Genomic DNA, 24378 nt, shown 5'->3' with positions numbered 1-24378 from the left:
AAATTACATTTAAAATAAAAGATGGACTTTTGTCATTCGACATTCGATAAGTGTCTCGGAATTTTTTTCAAATTTTTCGAAAGAATAGGAAAAAAATCTAGAAAGAATTCTTTCTAACTAAATTTCTTAGATATTCAAACATGCCGAATTTTTTCAAATTTCTTGAAAGTTTACACACAAGATAACAATCTAAAAACGTGAAAAATCTAAATTAAAATGAACTTTTCAAATTTATTTGATCGATTGACAATCGTTGATCAATCAATCAAAGATCTAGATCACATAACTTATCCACAGAGGATTACAAAATTTCCACGCAGTTCTTCGAGTTCTTTTGTCAGACACGTGCTTTTCACACGAAGAAGTTTTTTACGGAAGGATCTTCCGCCTTTTCCTTTCCTTTCGTATATAATTCGCTGATCTTAGCCGCGCGCACCAGCTACATTCAACCCGGATGTATTACTTATAAGGAGATGAAACATGAAAGGTGGTTAAGCTGACAGATGAAGAGGATCGTGTTCGGTTAAGAAGCTACTGTTAGGACCACTCCTATTCCTTGGGTGGCCCCTTTAAAGTGGCCCGTCCGATCTTTCAACGATGCATCGCCTGTTTCTGTCGAAAAAGAACTTGCGCGAGAGGTAAAGAGTTTCGTCGGAATGAAAGTTGCAGGAAGTGAGAGGAATCGTACGTGATGTTAAAGATATAGAATTATCGAATATTTTTATATTTTTTTTTTTTTTTTTTGGAAAATAATCGAATATTTATATATCATTTTTGAAATTAAATTTCGTTAAAATGAAAACCAAAAAGATCAGTTAGGTAAATTGTAATATTAAATATATGATAAACAAATAAAAATGTTTACTCGTCGAATTCTTCGAAATTAAATTTTGCTAAATTTCGATATATATATATATATATATAAATTTATTTATTAAAGCGCAGAAGCTGGACAGTTGTTGTATCAAACTGCAACGCGTACGTTTCGATCGATTTCAATAAAAGTTGCAGTGAAAAATTTGAAAAATACGGTAATACTCATGCATAATTCTCATAGATTTTTAGCTCGCCACGAGCGGTTCATTGGAATCTGCATAAAAATTCACACACGCGAAAAAAGTTTTTTGAAAGCTTTATAGACTCGTGCTTTATATCGCGTATACGCCTGAAACTTTTACCTCCTTCGAGGGAGGATAATTCTTTCGGAAACTTTCAAAGTGAATGGCCCATTATTCCACGGAATGCCATTCTTAACCGAATGGCAGGAACAACTTGAGACTCGAGCCGTTAAAATAAATACTGTCAGACCAGTCGCCGAGAGAGAGAGAGAGAGAGAGAGAGAGAGAGAGAGAGAGAGAGAGAGAGAGAGAGAGGAAAACCTGAAAAAAAGAAATAACCTTTTTTTTTCTCTCTCGATAACTGAAAAATTCAAAACAAAACAAAATTGGAGAACGGGTTTAGAGAGAGATAGGGAACAAAGTATATAACGAAGTATTGGCGAATGGCCAACGAATTTGCGAACAGCTGTCGCGTTCGACTCTACGAGCGGAGTTTTTTTTTTTCACGCGTCGTTGAGCATCACAGCCGCATGCGATAAAATAGTCTCCAACTATGCTTCGCGCGGGTATAACGATACGTCGAATAGTTTAACCATCGATTAATTCGCGCACGCCATGGAAATTTGATTCCTGGACGAGATCCCACGTCAAAAGCGCTCGATGATTCTCGTGACCCGTGCAACCAAGTGATTTCCATTTTCCATACAAGTTTCTGTGTTTACTGTGAACGTTTGATTGATTTATTAAGTGTGCGTGCGTGTATGTGGAAATCGGGTTTTCCAGAACGTAATATCGAAATTTTAACTCGTACGTAGGAATTTCAATTTCTTTAATTTTAATTATTATGGTCTCGTTATCTTTATTTATATACGAGAAATATGGTCATGGATCGTAGGTTGGATCGATGGTGTACGTTTTTTTTTCTTTTTTTTTTTTTTTAGAGATAAAAATTAATAGATCTTCCAACAGAATAAATTTGTAATCGATATGTATATGTATTTATTAGAGATGAAGATTGGGAGTTTAATGAGAGTTTGTTATTCTACGATGGTTGCCACGAATTTTTCACGAAATTTTTCGAATACGAGAAAGAACTTTCCACGTATTTTTTTTTTTTTTTCCCCAGTACGAATCTCAATGTGTACAACAATTTTTGATTTTTCGTTTCATTTTTTTTCGTCGTATTTCGCGACTATTTTTCGTGCTTATCGAAAATCAATATTCGCCATTTGAAGTAAGAAAAAAATCCTTTCGGAAAAAAAAAAAAAAAGAAAAAAACGTGTTTTCCTTCGCATCGACGTGACGTATGTCGGAATCTTTCAAAAAGATTCAGATTTTTTTTTGCCAAAATCCCTCTTTTCCCTCCTTTTCATTTTCGATTCCAGAGATTAAACGACGAAGCGACAATCCCTCGAGCGAACCTCGAACCGAAACATACGGCAAAATAAAAGGGATAGAATCGAATCTCCCTATCTAGTTGCTCGGATTTCGAAAGTCTGAGAGGGATTTATCCCGTGAAATAAGTCGCGCGATGACACGTCCTTTGGATTTGCGTAAAGAGAAAGGATGGGGGAGGGGGGAGAGGTCTCTCCCTGCCTGTTCACCGAAACGATGTTTCCTTGGTCATCTTTCACTGTGAAAGAGACGAATAGCCTGGTTCTTCTTCTTCTTTTTTTTTTTTTAACCATGAAAAAAGGGAGGGAATAAAATATAGGAGAAAAGAGCTCGAGGAGGGCTCGTAGGCTTTTTTAATAAAAAATATTGGCGCGATTTGAATGCAAAATGATGAAGCCTCCTCTTCTTTGTCTTCGGCAATAATTTTAATTCAAAATTATTAAACTGTAAGATTCTTGTAAAGATCCGAGTTGATCCATCTCGCTCGACACTCTTTTAATAATTTTTCGAGTTTATCTCATTGAATTTGAACGAGTAAATTGGTAGGTTTTACGAATTATAATCTTCTTTTGATTTCTTCGATTAAGTAAAATCAGTAAAAAAAGAAGATGTTTCTTTTTTTCCAATTTCTCAAGAATTAATTACTTACTTTTCTGCCGGAAGAATGATTTTCATTAAAATGATCGTCAAAAAAATCAATTCACACACACGCGCAGAGAGATATATCCCTTTTTAATTTCTCTTCTATGGAAATTAAATATTTCGAACCGGATCTAGCGCGAGAAAAAAGAAATATCGAACTAAATGGTTCTTTCGGTGGGATTTCTTTCAAGAGTATCCTCGAGTGTAACGGCTTTTCCACGGTAGAATTTTCCCGAATTCTCTCCAAGTTGGTTGAAAAACCATTTCGTACCGAAACCCATGCAATCCAGCTGTATGTATTTATCGTTGGAACTTTGGAGAATTTCTTTCCAGCAGGATTTTTCGCGATTCCTTTGGCGCCGAATCGATGATCAAACAGAAGATCGGGCTTTTAAAAAATTCGAATACAAATTTCGATATGGGATATCGAAATATTCAAGGAAATATTGCTCTCGAGAGTTAATTTTTATTTTCTTCGCAACTGGATATGATAATCTGGCGTTAATAATTACGAATAATTGAATTCGGCATTTCTCGATGTAATATTCATTAATTATAGTTCTTTATACTTTTATTCAGAAATCGGTAAAAATTATTATTTTGTTGATGTGCTCGCACGAGAAGTTCTGTTCACACGAAAGAAACGAGAATCAAATTTCGAATTTTTTTTAGATTCCTTGAAATTTTTTCACAGAAAGTTTGAAAAAGTGGATTTACACATTCGACGTAATAATAGATGTCGATTTGAACATTTCGCAAAATTGCGATGGCTTTTGCAATTTTTTGTTTAATGTGATAAAAAAAAAATTTAATATCGGATTGTTTCAATTCGAATATATAAATTATATGTATTTTTTTTCTATTTTTTTTTTCATTTGGCGAGAAAATATTTTCTGGAATTTCTATCGAATTTAAAAAAAAACAAAATTGATTTCGTATCAATTCTGTCCATTCTTCCATTCTAAATTTATAATATAAAATGTATACGAACAAGCACATGGTAGCTTTGTATGAATCTATCATTCGTATGTAGCTTCGAACACATGTTGACACGTGACGCTGCTTGTGATGCATCATGCAATATGCAATATTCCCATTGCTATGTACATAGGAATTATCGAAACGTGAATTAACATCGTACATATATGTGTGTGTGTGTGTGTGTGTGTGTGTGTGTACGTGATATATTCGATAACGTTTAAGAGTAAATTAAGAGAGAATCTTACGATACTTTTTGAAATATTTCGAATTATTTTCCACTTCAATAATTCATTTGATCGGTCCATTCGAATCTTAATCTCGAACAAATTCCATCAAGTTAAAACATTTCGAAAAATAAAGCCGAGAAAAAAAAAAGAATACAGAGAGAAGGGAAGAAACGTTGATCCGAAGGAGATACCGAAAGAATATTAAATTAAATCGTGTTGAGTTTCACGGGACATAAGCTAGATTCAAAATTAAAATATTAATTATACTTCAATCCCGAATCAACGTGAGAAAAGAAAATTCTACAATTTTATTCAATAGATTTAAAAATAAAAAGCACTTTAATAATTCATTTGATCGATCCGTTCGAATCCGAACAAATTCGAACATCAAACATTAAAACATTTCAAAAAATAAAGGCGAGAAAAAAAAAGGAATAAAGAGAAAGAGAAACGTTGAAAGAGTATTAAATTAAATTCGTTCAAACAATGTTAAAACATCTCGACAATTCGATCCACTTTCAAATCTACTATTAAAAATCTATTCTTTCAACCAATCCATCCAAATCCTGTCCCAAATTGCGCATCAAAGTCAAATCGCGTCTCGAGAAGTAAACGCGAGGAAAGGAAGGAAGAAAAAGACGTCGATCCGTTTCAGGGTGGAGGCAGGAATAGGAGGGCAGTCACTCAGGGGAAGAAATTTATTCATGCGAATCTGTTTCACTGGAGGGCCAGTGTGTGTTTCGCGGGTTTCCTCCCCGCGGCAAAGGGAAAAAGAAACTGAAGAATTTTCTTCCGACTTGGTTGACACCCACGTCCACGTACGCCTCACGTACACGTTGGCCACGTTGCGTGTGCGTGCAACGAATAAATCTCCCCCCTCCCCCCAACTCCAACTCCTCTCTCCACGAGCGAGGGATAAGATGGGATCACGCGACGACGTTGAAGTACTTATCCAAATATGATTTTCTTATTTGAAAGAAATTCAATATTGGCGAGGAAGGCTCCGTGGACCTTTATACACGGTAGAATCCGAACGAGCGTGTGACGATATTGTGCCGAGGCGAATTCGTCGATACCGAGATTTATAATGCGAGGAAGATACATAAATTTTATTGTATTTGGGATTGGAAAGAGATGTTTCGATTTTTATTTCGATCGAGATTATCGATTGGATTGCGTGGAGTTTTTTTTCTTTTTTTTTTATCTCTAATATCGTATTTTTCTGTATTCATAATCATGCATGGATGTAACGGTATGGAAAATTTATTTTAATTTTGTAAGAAACTGTTCTACTTTGGGAACATTGTACGAAAGATAGATATATAGATAGATAGTAAATTTTCTAATCGAACTGTTATGGATTGGATTGTGTGGAATTTTTTTTTTTTTATTTCTATATCGTATTTTTTTTATAATTTATATGGATGTAAGGGCGTGGAAAATTTATTTTAATTATGCAAAAAACTGTACTTTGGAAATATTGTTCAGCAAGTATTTTGTAATGCACGAAAGATAGAAATAAATTTTTTAATTGAACTACCATACATTGGATTATATGGAATTTTTTTTTCATTTCTAATATCATATTTTTCTATAATTTATATATGGATGTAAGGGTATGGAAAATTTATTTCAATTTTGCAAGAAATTGTTCTACTTTGGGAATAGATTTTTTTTTTTATTTCTATTATCGTATTTTTCTATAATTTACATATGGATGTAAGGGCATGGAAAATTTATTTCAATTTTGCAAGAAATTGTTCTACTTTGGGAATGGATTGGATTGTGTAGAATTTTCTTTTTATTTTTAATGTTGTATTTTTATATTGGATTATATGTAACGGATGCAACGGCATGAAAAATTTATTTTAATTTTGTAAAAAACTAGTCTACTTTGGGAATATTGAGTGGCAAGTGTTTTGTAATGGACGAAAGATAGAAATAAATTTTTTAATTGGACTATTATCGATTAGATTGTGTGGAATTTTTGTTTATTTTTATTATCGTATTTTTCTATAATTTACATATGGAAAATTTATTTTAATTTTGCAAGAAATTGTTGTACTTTGGGAATGGATTGGATTGTGTGAAATTTTTTTTTTTACTTTTAATGTCGTATTTTTATATTGGATTATATCGTAACGGATGTAACGATATGGAAAATTTATTTAAACTTTGCCAGACATTGTTGTATTTTGAGTGGCAAGTATTTTGTAATGTACAAAAGACAGATAGATAGTAAATTTTTTAATTGGACCCAATGGGGAGAAAAATATATTTCCCGTTACAATATAACTCTTAACTCTTAACGAACAATTAACAAGAGGAATGCAGAAATAGAAATAAGATAGATTTGTTGTCTTGAAAAAAAATTACAAAAGTAAATTTCAAACTTTTCGAATTACAATCGTAACCGATGTGTAAATGTAAAAGTCTCGAAGACAAACGCTTTTTACAATAAATCTCGTTGGTAAACAAAAATTTCCCGTGCCATATTTTCAAGCTGAGCGAGATCAAAGGGAGACGAAATTGAAAAAAAAAAAAAAAAAAAAAAAACTAATCGAAGGATCGATTCACCATAAAACCAACAAGCGGAACAACCGATTGCGTATCAGAACGCAGTTTGAGCGGAAGGGCGCTCGACGAGGATCCTTTGTTAAATGTTGGCCAAGTCTGGCGTATTTGTGACACGCAACGATGAAATTGGAAAACTTTACCGGTATTGCTTTCCTGCGCCGGCCCATTAGTCATACTGGGCAAACCGGCGGCCAGAGTATTTATTTTTGCACGCTTGCTTTCTCATTTTGCGCCATTTTGCCCATCGAAACGCGAGAGTTAATTAAACGAAAATTCAACGGGAAATTCGAAAAAAGCATCGCCCGGAAGGAACTGGATCGCCTAGGATAGGTTTAATTAGATTAATCACATTCCTCTGTCATTTTCGTTACTCCATCCGCATCGCATCCAATCTAAACACAGCGAACCAAACCGTAAAAGTCGTCGATCTTCTCGAATCTCTCCTAAATTCCTCCACCTGGCAACGTTGCTTATTGCCAACTACGAGTTATCTGTCCACGAGTTTGTTTGCTCGCCATATTTGATGCGAGGAGCTTTCTTTTACGTAAGCCAACTACGATATAATTCGCAAGATCTTTTTTTTTTTTAAAAATATACGCTCTTTGATAATAGGAGTTTTTAATGATACAACATGATTAAATTAGATTGGCTTTTTTTATTTTAAGAATCGTGAAAAGTAGTCAAAAGGCGTTAAAACGAAGAGAAATTAGAAATCTAGATTCAGATTTCGGAAGGCTTTACTCCGCGAATCAATAAAGGGAAAATTAGCGGGCGGCAACGAGAAAACTTTCTCTCCCTGAGAAACCTAAAATTGTAAATTTCCCGACTTGAACGAGTTACTCGCCAGTTTTTTCCCTTCCCCCCACGCCTCTGTCCGGCTAAAGAGCATTAAAGTTAACAGATTGTTAGAAATCCGCCAACGGAATCTCCCTGCTGCTAAATGGAACTCGTCGAGAAAGAGAGAGAGAGAGAGAGATTTTAAATTCCGATTTATAAAATTGTCGAGTCCGAGGTTGGCGGAAACGATGCGATTCCCAGATTATTTTTCTCTCCTTTTCGACGTTGCTTTCTCTGCAAGCATTGTTGTACTTTAGTCACGATAAATAAAACTTCTTATTTTTATATTTAATTGGAATTAGAAGGAAATGGAGTGTTTTAACACTTATATAATTGTGCATAAAAAAAAATATCTATCGCAAACATTATCTTTATTGCATGTTGAACTTTCAAATCGAAATTGTAAAATTGTAAAATCATCGTATCTGACACTTAAAATCAAATTGAGAACGAATTCCTCTGAAAATCATTTTACTTAGGAGTCGCCACAATCCAGCTACGTGTCGTAGGATTTCAAACGCAACAACTGGTAAACTGGCGGATCTCTGCGATTTGCATGGTTTACAGGAAGTTGCAGGATTCGACTATGCACTCTATCTGCGCACAACAGAATCTCGGCCACCATAATCTTGTACGACGCGTTATAATCGAGGGATCAAGGTAAAGAGGATAAAAAGGGAAAAAGTAAAAAGTAAAAGTATCGTTTAAATTTGTTGAAAATTTCGTTAAAGAACCTTTCAGCAACAGAAGGTTGCTGAAAAGGCTCAAGTCGCCACGAAATAGGATCCATTTCCGAGCGATTAAGTTTTCCTTGGATTTGAAAATCAATATTATATTGTATGTCTGGAATTTTTAGAAAAAGAAGATTTTGAGAAACTTGAGAGATTTTTCGAATTTCAAATTGTACACAAACACATCGGATCGCGATACTTTCCAATTGTTCGAAGCGACAATTGTGTATAACACATCGAAAAATCGATATATCGATCGTTCTATATCACAACGAACTTATATCGAACTCAAACTACGGAAAAATTCAAAAAAAAAAAAAAAAAAATCCAAAAAAAGAAAAGACTCCACTCGAATCAGCTCGAGAATGGAAGAAACTGATGATCCAACACTCGTAACAAATCCTCATGAATAACACGATCCGCAAAACGTGCGGCACGTTATTCAATCGATATTCGAAGCCTTTCTCCCTCCCAGGCAATTAATCGACGAAGCGAGGAGGAAAGAACAAGGGAGAAGGAGGGGGGAGGGGGGGGGTCGAAAGTTTTTCCTTTGAAACGTGGAGATGATATCGAGGTGCCGGTCACGTGCAACTGATGGCGGCTGCGTACTAAAAATGAAATTACTTCTGGGAGGGGAGAGATTGTTCGAGGGATGGAAGGGAAAGGAAAATAGAAAAGTTGTCCTACGATTATCGGCGTGGTGCGTCCCTCGGCCGAGAACTCATTTCCGATTTAACGATCGGAGGAGGGAAGAAGCGCGGATGTTTCGGAGCGGATCAGCTTCGAACTTTATCGGTACGGGATCGGTAAAAACGAGTTGGACAAGAGGGAGGAAACTTTGTAATGCGAACGAAATATTTGTCAAATGTTAAAATCTTGGCAAAGATGCGCTCCCGTTTTGGGTGTAAATATTCGTGAGTGAGAATTTTAGAATTTTGAAGAACGAGTCGAAGATTTTCGAATAGATGAAAAATTAATTTTTTTAATATTGCGAAAATTTCTTTTTAAATAATTCAAAAGAATTGTATTATTTTATATACACGCTCGCTCAAAGTTTTATTTGAAAATAGAGTTTTCGTTAGTTTTCGTAACAAACGTTATCGTAGATTAAAGATTCGAAAGATTTTTACGACTGACTATGTATATATATATATATATATACAAGTTTCGAGTCATTTGAATGAATCGAATGTGGTCACGAACTGGATAAAATGGACTATAAAATGATAATGGGATTTCAAGTTTTAGCATGTATAAAGATTTCGATCTTGTTCCCAGATCTTCTAGGTTTGAAATGAAATCTTGTGATGTGTGTGTGTGTGTGAGCGAATATAACTGTGAGTGAAATGGCAATAAAGTTCTGGATCGTAAATTTTAGGCAACGATTGGCAAGTTTATGCTGACACTGGGTATTTAAAATCCTTTAAAACTCGACATTCCTTCGATTTTTTCCCTTTTCGATATCGAAATTTTCAAAAGAAATTTAAAAAATCAAAAAAAAATCACACATTTTTATTCCCTCCTCCAAAAAATCGTATCACCGGTCCTTAAAAATTCTCAAATAAAGAAAAAGACTACTCGTTTTAAGATTCCCCATCCAAGGGGATCCATCACTCGGAATTATAGAAAAGAAAAACTTGTCGTGAAGCTAACTCGATTCTTAAAAAACAAAAAAACAAAAATAACTTCATCTCAACTTTTAATCTTAACACGCGCTTCCCTTTATTATCAAAGGGAGATCTTTAGAAATCGTAATTGAACTTTTGCAAGAGAGTCACACAAACCTTTATTACATTTTTCGCAACGTGGAGAGCTTATCACACGGCGAGGATCGATCATCGAGAGGTTGTTCGCCCTCGGCGTAATTATTTCTTTTCCCGTGATCTTTTCGCCGCGATCGAAAGAGGCGCGCTCGCGACTGATTTATCGCGCGAAATTGCACGGCTCCGTCCAAATTACAAACCGAAGCCGCGATAATCGCGCGCAGAATTTCCGGTTACGTAAGGAGAGCCCGACCGACCAGCCGCTTTCCCCTCCCTTCTCTCTCTCTCCTCGAGCCGCCACGCGGCTTACATAACCTCGTCTCTATGAATCGATAATGGCTTCACCTTAACTAGGCACGCCTTAGGCACGCGTGGACCTCGCCAGATTTCCATTTTTCCTCTAACAATGAACGGGGTAAGGACGAAGTTACGTCGAGTATCGGCACAGTGGAGGAAAGAAAAATTGGGCGAGCTTGATCTTCGATCGAACGATCTTGGATGGATGCGGAGTAGAGGAGAGAAGAAATAGAGGGATTTTTAAAAATATTGCGACACGACTCTTTCGAGATTGACTTCCCCTTTAAGAAATAAGATATTGAGAACGAGTTATCGCGATCCTATTTTTACAGGTGGAAAGTTGTAATTTTAATTGCATTTTTAATTTCGTTCGTAACTGGTATAAGTAAATATAAGCGATTTCAGAGGAATTGAATGTTAAATATTTTTGGGCGTACTTGTGGAAAATGAACATGTAGTTTTAAAAATATAATGTAAAGTGATACTTGTACGGGTGACGGAAAGACTCTAGAACTTATTATTTTAACGATATATACGATTTTAATTGATATAAACTGTTCTCATAGAAAGGATGCTCTTTAACGGAACTTGTTCAGTTAAGTGATGAACGACGCGAAATATGCAATTATATGTTAACGCGCATAATTATCTGACGCGAAATACAGTTTAACGAGTAACAAATAGGAATGCATGCTTTTCGAGATGCAGGTTTCTATTTACATTTCAATGGAATATACAATATTGAAATATTATGCTAAAATATGATGATTTATAGGCGTTTCAATGCTCCCCATCTGTCACGAACCTCTCAAATAATTAACGTCGGGCGAACGACAACAAAGTATTACAATTAAAATGATCGATCGTGCAACGTCGTATAAATGGCCCGCTCTTAACATTAATGCAAGTTTTCTCTCTAATTAACCCGTTCGTATATTGTGAACGAGCACGAGTTTTTACTCGTTTTTAAACGAGTGTCCGCTGGGCGTGTCCGATTTTTACACTCGAGTGAAAGTTCTACTTTCCTCTTTAAATTATTCCCACCTACTTGAAAAACCGCCCATTTTCGAACAATTCCGCGACTTAATAACGCGAGTGACATTTCTCGACGTTTAAAAATTGTTTAAAGAATTCACAAAAGGCAATTCTGAAGAGAAATTTGAAAAACTTCCCCCCTCTGCCATACTCATCGATTTTAATCCCTATTACAGAAAGGAATACCCGTAAATACCTTCAAAGCAACGATATCCAAAATGATATTAGGTCGATAAAACAGATACAGACGCGTGGAATGGAACCAATATTCGCAAAATGGGAAAATAAATAAAAAAGGAAATAGGCAAAGGTTTCTGGCAAAGGAACCTAACCTCACCTCGCATTATATTATCCCTTACAAGGGATACAAGTTGCAAGCAATGTCGAAAAAGGCTCGTTACAACGGAACGACCGAGCCATCGTGTTCAGACGCAATTTTCGACGATGATTTACGCTGGTGCGTTATGCTTGTCGACTTAATTGCTCGTGAAACATTGGTCAAGCGGCGAATAAACATCGGCGGGCAGAGAGCAAACAAGAATATAAAGTAACGGATCCGGCGATGGGTCGCGGTTAATTGATCGAGAGAGGGTGAATCGCGTTTCTTTCAGTCGATATTTCCATGGTGTTGAATGATAAAGGGAACCGTATTTACGCGTATACACTTTTTCTCGTCTCCGTTTATTTATGCGAAATTTGCCAGCGAATGCGTTGGATGATTAGAACGTTGTTGGTGCACGGGTATTGTTGAGAATCATGGATAAAAATAGCATGGAAATTATTTTGAGACGATTGATTGATTTATTTGAAGATTGTGTTGATGGATTCTGGAAATATTTACGTATCGTTGAGAAATTTAGTGGAAAGAAAAAGTGTAAGAGAAGTATGGGCATTTTCGTAACAAATTTGTATCGATGTATTAAGTTAAGTAAAAATATTTAACATAGATAATAAGTATTTTTCTCTTCTGTTTTGAAGTAACATACGGTGTGTGATGCATGCTTATCTCGACAGGAAACAGGAAGTTGTAAGAAAATACCATCTCACTTCTGCCACCTAATTTGCAAGCCGCAATCTGTCATCAACATGTACCAAGTTATGTATCTCGTTTAGCACGGATCTCCATTTCTCACGATATTAGGGATATCTATCTCTGAAACGAATCTAAACAGACAAGATTCTGTACAGATTACTGTACAGAAGCAAATGTTTCGTTAATAAGAAAATAAATTTTAAAAAAACCTGTACTAATTAACTTTAAAATTTCTTCCATATCTTTGGAAAAGTTAATTCTATGGGTCAAAATAAAAATTGTTGCGCAATTCTGCAAATTATTGTAGAAGCAAATGTTTCATTAATAGAAAATTTTGAAAAACCTATTAACTAATTAACTTTAAAATTTCTTCCATATTTTTGGAAAAGCCAATTCTATGGGTCAAAAATAAAAATTATTGCACAATTCTGTAAATTATTGAATAGAAGCGAATAATAGAAAAATTTAAAAATCTATTAACTTTAATTAAAACTTTAAAATTTCTTCCATATACTTTAGAAGTTTTGGTTCCAGGGATGAAAATAAAAATTGCTATACAAAAATATCATTAATCCCTTATTAAATCACACCCAATTTAACTTGTCTCCATATTTACATCCGTATCTCCACAATTCTCCAAAGGTGTCCCACGAATGTAGAAAAACCTAGATTGAATTTTGCTTTCAGTAGAAAACTCAACGAAAAGTTCGGCCTTACCGAGCCCACTAAAAAAGAGAATCTCCTGCTCTAAAAATTCTCACGACCACGCTGTGCCAAGCAACGAGAAACCACCTTCTCCGCCAATTCAAAACTTTCACATCTCCGATCGATCGACTCCTTCTTCGAAGAACAAATCGGTTGGAAAACAATCATCGTAGCTCACCGCGGATCGATATTATTCCGGGTCGCGTGCAAACGTACGCGTCGTCCATCAACACGAAATATCACCTCTAAAATCGAGGTAATCCCGACGATAAGCCGTGTCCCGGCCCAACTCAATTTCCACCTTCGAGGAAATCCATTTTGCCGTTGAAAGATGAACTTCCGGGGACACCATCCGCCCGCGATCGACTTTCGTCTTACGACACTTTCTTTCGCCTCTCCGGAAGTAGGGAGAGAAAAAAAGGAAAGGGGAGGAAGAAGAAATGCATTCTCGATTCCGCTAATTGGAACGACCGGAAGTGGTTCTTCTTCTTCTTCGACGCGGCCTTGTTATCTCCCGGTATTCGTTTATCCGGGATTACTTCTGGGAAGAATTGGCGCGAGAGTAACGAGATAAAATGGAGGAGGAGTGGAAATAAGGGAGTTGAGGTGGTGTATGGAAAGATAAGGAGAAGAAAAACATGAAGAGAGGAGAGAGAGAGAGAGATATGTAAGTTTCTCGAGAAAAGGGAAAATGGAGGAGGAGAAGCGCGGTTTTGCACTTTTCTTTTTTTCTCTCTCTGTCTCAAATGTGGAAAAGAGAGAGATGAGATCGGGAGGCAATAAAGAGTCAAGTTGTTGACAAAGAGGGAATTAAACGATAAAGGGGTATCGTTCGATGATGGAGCGGGATGGAAAAATAATGGGGAGGAGAGAAGGAAGATATATATATATATATATATAAAAGCACGAAGAAACGCACGATGGTTTCTTAAAGATGGAAAAAAAAAAAAGAAAAAAAAAGAGAGAGAAAGGAGTTGGAGAGAAAATTATCTGTGGAAGGAACAAAGAGTTAAATTGTCGATGGAGGAAGAGAAGAAAGACGAGGAAGAAGCAACAAAGAGTTAAATTGTTGAAAAGGAGGAATATAGAATACGTGGAGAAGAATAGGGGGGGGAACTGTTAAGTATCGTTCGAAGCAAATCTTCTCTCAAAGGGTTTCCTTCTCTGTTTAATGGATACAATAAAAGGGATAATTATTGTTAATCGCGTTTGGAAGAAATTTAACCTTTTTCTCCCGCATTCTTTGAAAGTAACTCGCGAGTTAACGCCTTTAAGACGTCGATCCTTCCTCGTTCGACCACCACGTTCAACCCGGTTTCGTTGTTTCACAGCGATGTGTACAGAGGACAGGGGACAGAGACGAAGGAAGAAAGAGAAAAAGAGAGATAAAAGGAGGAAGATTCTAGCGAAGTCTTATTCTTTCGTTCGAATCTTTCGGCTCTGGCCCCCGAGCGAAAAAAAACGGGTCGTAATTTAAAATGGCTTCAAGAAGAAATACGTTCGACGATAGTTAAGACCTGGGTCCGTAAGCCCTAGCATCAGAAACGATTGGGGATCGATCTGTCAATTCGAGTCGAAGATTCGAAGAGAGCGTCGCTCACTTTTAGATCGTCTGAAATCAATGAACCCCTTAAAAGGCATTTGCCCTGGAGCGACCGTGAGGAGATAAAGAAGAAGTACGGGGATCACGTAGGAAATCAATCAGTGCGATTTATCCGTTTGGAAGTCTTTTTACTTTTTTCCAGGGAAAGTTTTTTTTTTTTATATATAAAACTGCAACATACGTATCTTTGTGAATATATATATATATTCTTTTCTGTGCAAAATTCATCTTAGATAGACGAGAATTTTATGATTTGACGAATGAAAATAAAAATTCGGTGATTAGAAAGTATCAATATTTAATGATCGACACAATGAAAGAGCAAGAATGCAAAGATAAAGATGTTTAATCAATTAAACTTCTTAATTATTAAATTTCTTATTCAGGAAATTCTTTTTTAAATTTTCTATACAATACACAAATTCGTCACACCCAAAAAAAAAAAAAAAAAAGAAAAGGAAAGCAAGGAAAAATTCGATTTATGAATTATCGACATCGTGAAGTTCATCATCAAAGCAGATTTCCCGTGGTAGCGATACGCGTCATCTCGTGCTCGATTCTATCATTCGAAAATTGCGAAAAGCAATCCAAAGTTATTTCGTAGTCGCGCGGCTTTTGATTGGCGCGAGGTTTGCCGTGGTGCAGCCATCGAAAGCCAAAACCGGTCACAAACAGTCGTACACCAATATTAGAATGTTAGATACAGTTTCTGTAATCAATTTTTGGGATATAGAATCTATTGGTTCTCGTTTATTTATTAAAATTAGGCAGCAAAGGAATTTTAAATTTTATGATCTTGGATAAGTTGAACAAAAATTATCATCGATGATGGAAAGTACTTTAAACTATAGATAATGTGTTTAATGACTTCACTAATGGTTAAGTTTCACAATCAGAATTGCACGTGACCCTCAATGGAGCCACCTTCTATTATGCGATCTAACCGCCATCTGGCGTTCCCTGTCCTATATTATACGTAGAGATTATGTGGGATTATGTTGAGCAGGTGGCAAGCTTGTATCGTGTGATTGAATTCGAGCAATGTCCCTTGATTTCTAAAAGCTCCATGGTTTAGATTATGGAGTTTGAAATGAGAGGAATAGATTATCTTTTTGAAAATTGAAATAAAACTGACATAGAGAGAATTTGCATTTGTGATTTTGCAGATTGGAATGATAGAGAAATTGAAATTTCTTTTTTTTTTCTTTTATCTAATTAAGTAAATCCGAAATTTAATTCATTTGAATTATTCGTTTCGATTAATTGGTTATTCATTGGTCTTTGGAAAAATTATAATACAAGAAACGAAGAGTGGATGTTAGTTAATGACGACAAGAAAATAACGGTTATAGTAATTCATCAACCAAATTTATATCCATCCACACGATGTTTGTTCAATAAAATAATTAGCAAAATTATTCATCGATAACAAGCTCTTAAATTAGTCATGTTTGAGCACATTAACTTCACGCAGATAATAAATTTACAATTACTTAACACCTGCACATGCACAACCCCTATATAGCCCATAAACCCTGTCTAGTGGCCATCGTGACAACCACTCGAATAAAAGTCTTTCACCATCTAGACGCGCATCATAAATTTCCCTTGCGGCAGTAAAAACGTAATAAACCATTCTTCGCACTTAACTAGCGACCACTGGAAAAATTTTCCAACTTCGTTCCACGTGGTAAATCGTTGAAAAAAACGTACCCTTTGAGAGACCACAATGAAGTCAGATCATCGAACCAACGAACACGGGTTTCAATACATTCGTGTAAATTTAATTTCACTTTAATTATCGGGCGAAATACAATTACATGACAAATTTAAAAATTCTGTAATTTTGGAAATTTAAAATTAAAACAACGATTTAAACGTTTCATATATTAAAAAATTTTCATCAACTATTAACCAAAATTCCAAATCTTCGTATATTTCTCTCACAATCCCTTTGTCCCGATTACCCTTTGCCTCTTTCACTGCCACCCAAAGTTTTACGACTCCACGCACTAATTCCATCCAACAGGTAACGATCGTTTTAATTGTCGCGAATGAAAAATGTGAAAAATTCCTTTCTCATCGACAATCGTCCACAATCGTTTTCTTCATGAATAATCCGCGTGAATTTTTCGAACGATATCGAGCATGCATACCACGATGAATCCTTCTTCGTCATCGAGCCAAGAAATTCAAAGAGGAAAAAGTCCCGCCCCCATCTTCTGAAGGGAAGAAATCGAAACGGCCACGGTACTCTGTGCTCTTTTACGGCTGTTTGTAACGCGACTCGAGAGTGTAATTCGGTATACCTCGATAAGGCAATTAAGCGGGAAACAATCGGAGAACGAACGTGGGGGATTACACGGCCGTATTTCCACCGGCCTCTAATGAACCGAGCATGCATAAGTGTTTCTGAGCGCCGAACACGCCCACGCGAACGCAACCCAGGTGTTTTAGGAGATGGAGGAATGTTGACCGCACGTGTTTCGTGATCCATATGCGCGTGGATCGCGCGATCCAATGGAAAATCTGGCCCTCCGCAAACTACGTAGGTTTGTCGTGCCTCCGCCGAGATATCAGCCGAATGGGATTACACGGTGCGAGCCGATTGCTTACCCAGCTTCCATCTGCCAAGACGCTTCTTCGTGGCTTCAGTTTGATGCATTGGTTGAAAAGTGGAAATATACGAGCGATTCTGGAAATAACCGTTATACAAAGATATCTCTTTGAAGGGCTACTTGGTTAGGTTAGGTTGCACCGAGAGTTTATTTGCGGGAAGAGAATCGTCGAGTCTGTTGTGGATCAGTAGTAAAGCTCTGCTCGTGATCGCAGGCGTGTAATCACGTGTGTTAAGGAATGCTCGAACGTGGATGGAACGATCGGTATTTTTTAGTATTTCGAGAGGTATCGGATCAGTATTGGTATCAGCAAGTTCCATTATTAAAGAAGACACTGTTCTATCTATAAAGAAGGATAGAAACTGTGAAGAGGCTTGAAACAACACTATTGAAAAATTTACCACAAACTCCACTTATCCACTCCATCACCCGACACGAAACTCTTCAAATATAAACCACCACCGACTAATTCCCCGAGCAACGAAAGTACACAAATTGCTTTCGTTGCTTGCCAATCGACTCGATTTTCCTTCCTATCTTTCTCGCCCGGTTCATTTCCATTAACCATCCATGCTAGAATGCTTCCCTAAACTATTTCTATCGAGATCGACGTTTAAATCAGCTTTCTCCCATCCACGTTTCGTCTATAATTAATAAACGATCTCGATGTAGAGAGCGGTTGCCAGTGATTAGGGGAAACGAAGATGGCGGAGGAAGAGGAGGGCGCCACTGTACAGACGCGGTTTGCACGCGATCCACTGCGCTTATCGGCTTTGCTCGCAAGCCAAGGAGGAGTCGAGGGAAAGGAAGTTTCTACTAGCGACGTAATGAACGTAATGGCTTAACGCAATGGGGTCGGTTGCGAAGAATTCCTGGGAATCTCTCTCTTTCTCTATGGTGGATCGCAAATGGCCGGCTATTAGTTTCACCTTTGCCGTCTTCCAAGAATCACGAATCAATTTCATGCTCGTACAATTGCGAGGAAGGGTATTGCCTTCGTTCGGGAGCTTTTGCCGCGAGGAATCGCTGACCTTTGTTGTCCAACTAATGGAATGCCGATGAATTTGGTCGCGTGTCGACGAGGAGGAGAAAGAGTAATTGTCGGGCATAAAATTTAAAAGCGAAACGAGAGTAATAGAATTTTAGAAAAAAGTTTTATCGTCTATTTCGAAGAGACAGCTTCGATGAACTCAGAGGTTAGAAAAAAGAGGTTAGTAATCGTGGAATCGAGTGAATCTTTCAGATTCGAAGCATCTGTTCGAGTTGAAACAAGACAAATGAAAAACGTTACAACATTCATTAACCGTTACACGTGAGATTAAAAATACATCAAACGATGCTGGGAGAACGTTTATTTCAATTAAACGATAATTTATTACCATCGATCGGTTAAGACGAAATTTATCGCCGATACACATGTTGAGGCTGTCATTAACAATCGTAATAAATAAAGAGATCCCGGTAAATAGAAGTAGAATCGATGAATTATCGCTGTTGAGCTCGGATACGGATTTGTCTAATTAATTTTGTCAGAATCTTCGTCAGAATGAATCTCAATAATATTTATAAATAAGAACGAATTAAGAGAATTTTAATGTATAAGAAGGAAAGGATGATATTCTCTTACGAGATTCGTTGAGTTAAATAATTAAAAGAGTATATTATTCCACAAATTACAGTCATTTTGAAGGTTGAAAATTACAGGAGACATTCCAAAAAAGTCGAAATACGCTGCTAACGCCTCCGTGCACACCGGAATTTCCTCGCGCCAACTTATTTACCACGTTCCATCAGCCTTCTTAATTGGTCCCTGCTAGATAGCTCGCGTTTCCTTTACGGTGCACATATATTCCATCCCTATAATCATGCCGAGAGTATATACGTGCCCGCGTCGAGCGAAAAGGAACGTGTTAGAAAGGTTTGGAAAAATTCTATCTGTCTGTTTCACTCAGGATGTTTCTTGTTCGAAAGAAAGAGCGCGAGATTTTTTTTTTATCTACTGCACTCTTTTTCCACGCAGTATTACAGACAACGATGGTTTATTTGATGATAATTTAATTACTTAAATTATTTTTGGTTATAATTTTTTTCATTTTATTTCGTTTAAATAGTAGTGAAAATGGCAATAGGTGTTGATCTATAGATATGGCGCGTAATTCAAAAAATTTTCAACGTTCTTTGAATTTACATCATTGTAAATTCATTAAATTTAAAAGAATTAAAATCGCTAATGACAAAAACGGCCGGGAAAGCGGGATACGATATAATTATATTTTCATTTTGTTACACGTATAATTTAGTTAATTGCAGAAAATTTATACAGCGGATTTTTATATCACGTTTAAAATTCTCTCCGTCACGTACGAAATATGAATTCATATATCTCAAACTATATGCTTTTATTTTGTGTTTTCTCTAACAATATATAAAAAAGTCGTAAAAATATCGTATATGAAAAAATTGGAAAGTGCATTCAAAAAAAAGAAATGTATTAAAATAGATCGAATTGCCAATATGAAACGTCAACTCTGATCACGAATGTATTTCTTATTTGTCCGATTGCAAACTTTAATCAAAATAATACAATGAGGAAATCTCGATTGTTTTTCCTTTTTCGTTTCCAAATCGGATTTTAGTTTGAAATTCTACGCATTGGAATTATAGGATTTCTTTCGTTTTCTCTTTTTCCTCGTATATATACACACGTATTTCGATTTCGAATTCAAGTTAATGCGCATAATAATTCGAATGGTGAGCAAGAACAATCAATTCGACGATAGTTCAACGAATAACAGATTGATTATTCGGCTAATGTTTTCATCGACATGACAAGTCATTGACTCGCTGATTCTTTATTACAGATTCGTGATTAAGGTTGTATATTATTCAAAATGTCGTTCGAAAGGGTTTCGATAAAAATTTTGGAAGAAAAGTAAGAAAGATTTATTAACTAAATAACTATTAACTGATCTTTAGACCGAATACTATTGGCATCTACAAATATTCAATAATACTCATCACGAAGCAACATCACGAAACAGTGTTATTCTAATGCTAGTCTAACCACTTTAACTACTACTATCACCTATCGTGACAGTACTATTCTAACCACAATACTCCAATGCTAACCTCTTAACAACACAAGCTACGTTAAAAGAAGATATGTGCAATTTCAACATTTTATGACAATTCTATCTCTGGATTTTTTTACTATAATCCATTTTTTTTTATTACTAACATGACAATACAGATAATAATAATGTCATCTTAACCATTGTCTTTATTACAAATGATCCATAAAATTCATTTCAAATTATACCAAACAATATCACAATTCACTATCTAATTCATTATTCGAGGTAAAATTTCAAAATTTTAAACAGTATTCGTATAATTTCAATATAATAAAATTTCTTAATGTCTATAATATAATAGAAACGTGCAAATTATACACGTGGGACGTATAATAATGATTCGATCTTCGATCGAGAAAGACAATAGATCTTGGTTAGAAATTCACAGTCAAGATTGTCTGTACGGTAGATCTATGGTTCTCACGGCCGGTCGAGAGATTGATGACGCGTAATCGATTGGCATACACGACAATTGCGACATATTCCAGAGACGCAGATGACCTCGTGATAATCGTTCGAATCAATGAGATACGAAAAGTGACCGATACTCGTTTGAATTATCAACATATTACAGAGGCTGATGAGCATACAATGTGTATTTATACGAATTATATCGTTCGTACGCGGTATTGATTAAACATTTCGATCGTAAGATGAGATTTAATAAAAATTAAACGTGTGCACAAGGGATGCATTATTCATTGGACGAGGCTTATCGCAACTATAAAGACTCATCGCATATTCAACGTCGAATATATGCGTTGGATTAATATGAATTATTATCCAGTGAAATGCGAAATATCGCGTAGAATGTACGTGTAACGTGCAGAAAATTTGGCCGGAAATTGGACAGAAATGTATGCGCATCTGTTGACGAAATCAAATAGAATATTTTCTTGTCTTCAAGATAAATATTCGTCACTGTAGTTGAACAAATCAAAAATTCAACTTTTGACAAAGTTTCAGTTACAAATACAGAATAATAAACCAATTATCCCAACAATCTAAAACTAATCTAAACCCCCTCCTCCCCTCCCTCCGTCCAAAGAATAATTAACCGTCTCCAAACTCTCCTCCCAAAACCACCTCCACAAGTAATCAATCCAATCCCCTTTGCAACCCAATCAGCGCACCGGCCAATCAATCCACCGCAACTCTAAGAAATTCATCGAGCAAAAGCCACGTTTCTCTCCCCCCCCCCCCCTCCACCACCCTTTCCAAAGTTCGCCAATTCCCCGATAAACCACCACAATGTTGCAATCTATATACCTCTCCTCCTCTCCCCCCCCCGCCCTCTATTTCGAAAGCCACGTGGTTCCGCGATACACTCGAGGGAGTCTCGAGGAGGGTTCCAGGCACGCGAATTAACCCGATAACGCGGGATTGCATCTCGTGTGACTCGTAAAGTTGGACGAGTTATGAAAGGCTGCCGAATTCCATGGGTCACGATATCGAGTTCGAGTGGGCGGATACGGAAACGGGGCGAGTTCGTTTGCGTTGGGTCTCCCGTGCGCAGTAAACATCAAACACTGTAATGAAATTAAGTAGGCCCTTTGCTGCCGGTTGCTGTTCGTGTGCGAACAGCGTAATATCGTTTTCCTTGGCCCAAGAACTGTGCAGCGGCTTCGTTTTCGCGAGCATCCGAGGAATTCTTGTTTCAGAGCGAGTTTCTTTTTTCTTCAGTTCACTCGGTTGGGAAGAATGCGGGAATTGGCCGAGGCTGGCTGCGGAGCTGTAAGTGGAATTCGAGAGTGTTTTTTAGTGGGAAGGGTTCTTTAAGCAATTAACTTGTTATCGGTGGATTCTATTGTCTTAATGGATCAAAAGGCTGTTTGTGTAGTTTTGTTGTTGTTCGTAAGGACAACGTTGATGAATTGCGTTTTTTTTTGTGAAATCGAGATCTTTGGTCGATCGAGCTGATAATTATATAGTAATTAAACAAAGTTGTTCTTTCCATTTCGAAGCAGAATCAGAAATTATTATCTTATAATCTTAGAATTCTTTTTTGAAAATAATTGGACTATTATACCAGCTCGAATCATCTGTTCACTCCCATTAATAAAATCTACAATCATTTAGAATTTCAAATCAAATCAAAATGGATGCCACTTACGTTTACTCGCGGAAGTAAGAAATGATGGAAACGTCATTGGCAGTCAAGTGCAGGAAGGGGAGAACAACGTCATAAACCACAAGCAAATTCTTTTCTTTGCAATTGCATTACGCGACGGCGAGAGCCAGGACCCTCTAATATTAACGATAAAAAGCCCGGAGTGAATAGGGGAGGGAAGAAGCTTTTGTACTCGCAACCCCTATGGTTTCGTTACAAAGTACGATTCGTACAGGGAATCGAGGTAAATATGGGCTTTTCCCTCTCGTGTGCATGTACCTGCAATTGAAAAAGAGAATTGTTCCGTGGTAGTGAATTTGAATGTCTCTGTTAAATGTCGAGAATAATGTACCTTCGTTTCTCCTCTATTTTTATTAATGTTTCTTGTGAATAGTGACGCTCACACGAAAGATTGTTGCATCACAGTACGAATGAAATCGAAGTCTTCCTGTGTTAAAGAAGCAATCCTATAGATTAAGGAGAAATCATGAAATAATAACATCTGAAATTTAATTAATTAAATTGTTTGCTCTTCGTGATATATATAATTGTATCGTGTTATACTCATAATTATTATATTATTACTTATAAATACTTTGAATGTAAGGTTAAAACGAAATCATAACACGAATCAAATATTATAATCGAAGTTTCAATTGCTATTTCGAAATGGTATTTTGAAAAATGAGAGAATTATAAATGAATAATACTTCCATTTCAAATATGTTTTATATCGCATCTGAATTCTACACACACAAATTCTATCACATCCACACGATCGAGAAATTGTTTTCGTTCGAATCACATATAACCTCGCACAAAAGGCCTAACAAATCGATGTTCACGCGTCGCCAGCCACTATCAAACGGGATAAAGTGGAAGATCCTTCATCGAAAATCTATCAAAGGATAACGGTAATCAAGCGATGTAATCGGGCCACGGAGGTCTACTTCGATCACGAGGTCAAACGTCGTCGAACTCGAACGAGAGACAATATCGTCTTATCGATCATTTAACAAACAGAGCCACTCACGGCAATCCCATGAGGTTTGATTATTCCGATTCTGACGTTAACAGCCACGATCAATGGTGGCGCTCGATTCGCGATCGAAGCGCCTCCATTTCAAAAGCGGAAGTCTTTTGAGCTTCAATTACGCGATACATTTCGTCTTGATTCTGTTGCGGATTCGCGTGCAAACGTTTCATCCCCTTGCCAACGAAGTTCCACACGATCGGATATTCCAACGATTATTTACTGTCCGTATAGTTGCGTGCTTCCATGTGAACCGGGCAATTTTTCTTCATTAGCAACGATAAGAACCGCTGACCGAACTTGATCTCGTTTGCATTATCGACTTCCGCTGCGTGACTGGCTTTCGCGGTATCGTTGCGTTTTTCGATCAGTTACGACATCTTGGTTGGTGTATCTGTGAAAAGACGAATCGAAAATATCGGAGGAAAAAAAAAACTGGATTCCGGTTCGCGTTCTTGCGAAGAAGTTTTGGAATTTTTCAAATTTTGTTGAATCACGCTGTAATGGAGTTTTTAAGGTATGATTTATTAACTTTTTGAGGTTATACTTTGGATAAAATTATATTTTAATGATTAGAAGTAAGAGAATGAGAATTTTTT

The 24378-nt window shown here is 36.6% G+C and overlaps 1 protein-coding gene and 1 long non-coding RNA gene across 9 annotated transcripts in view; both read right to left on the bottom strand.

Moving 5' to 3' along the window:
- The window catches only part of kug (FAT atypical cadherin kugelei), a 493364-nt gene that overhangs the window by 88129 nt on the left and 380857 nt on the right, over positions 1-24378 (bottom strand). The window lies entirely within an intron of this gene.
- On the bottom strand, positions 20765-23213 carry LOC147657148 (uncharacterized). The gene is made up of 3 exons (XR_015292947.1): positions 23099-23213; positions 22750-23025; positions 20765-22368 (listed from the first exon to the last, which is right to left on the bottom strand). It is a non-coding gene; the product is annotated as an uncharacterized LOC147657148 (long non-coding RNA).

Source organism: Apis florea, unplaced genomic scaffold, assembly GCF_048593485.1.
Source record: "Apis florea isolate Af1SG1 unplaced genomic scaffold, ASM4859348v1 contig_3203_pilon, whole genome shotgun sequence".
Taxonomy (NCBI): Eukaryota; Metazoa; Arthropoda; class Insecta; order Hymenoptera; family Apidae; genus Apis; species Apis florea.
The sequence above is the reverse complement of the archived record's forward strand: the minus strand, read 5'-3'. Positions and strand labels throughout refer to the sequence as shown.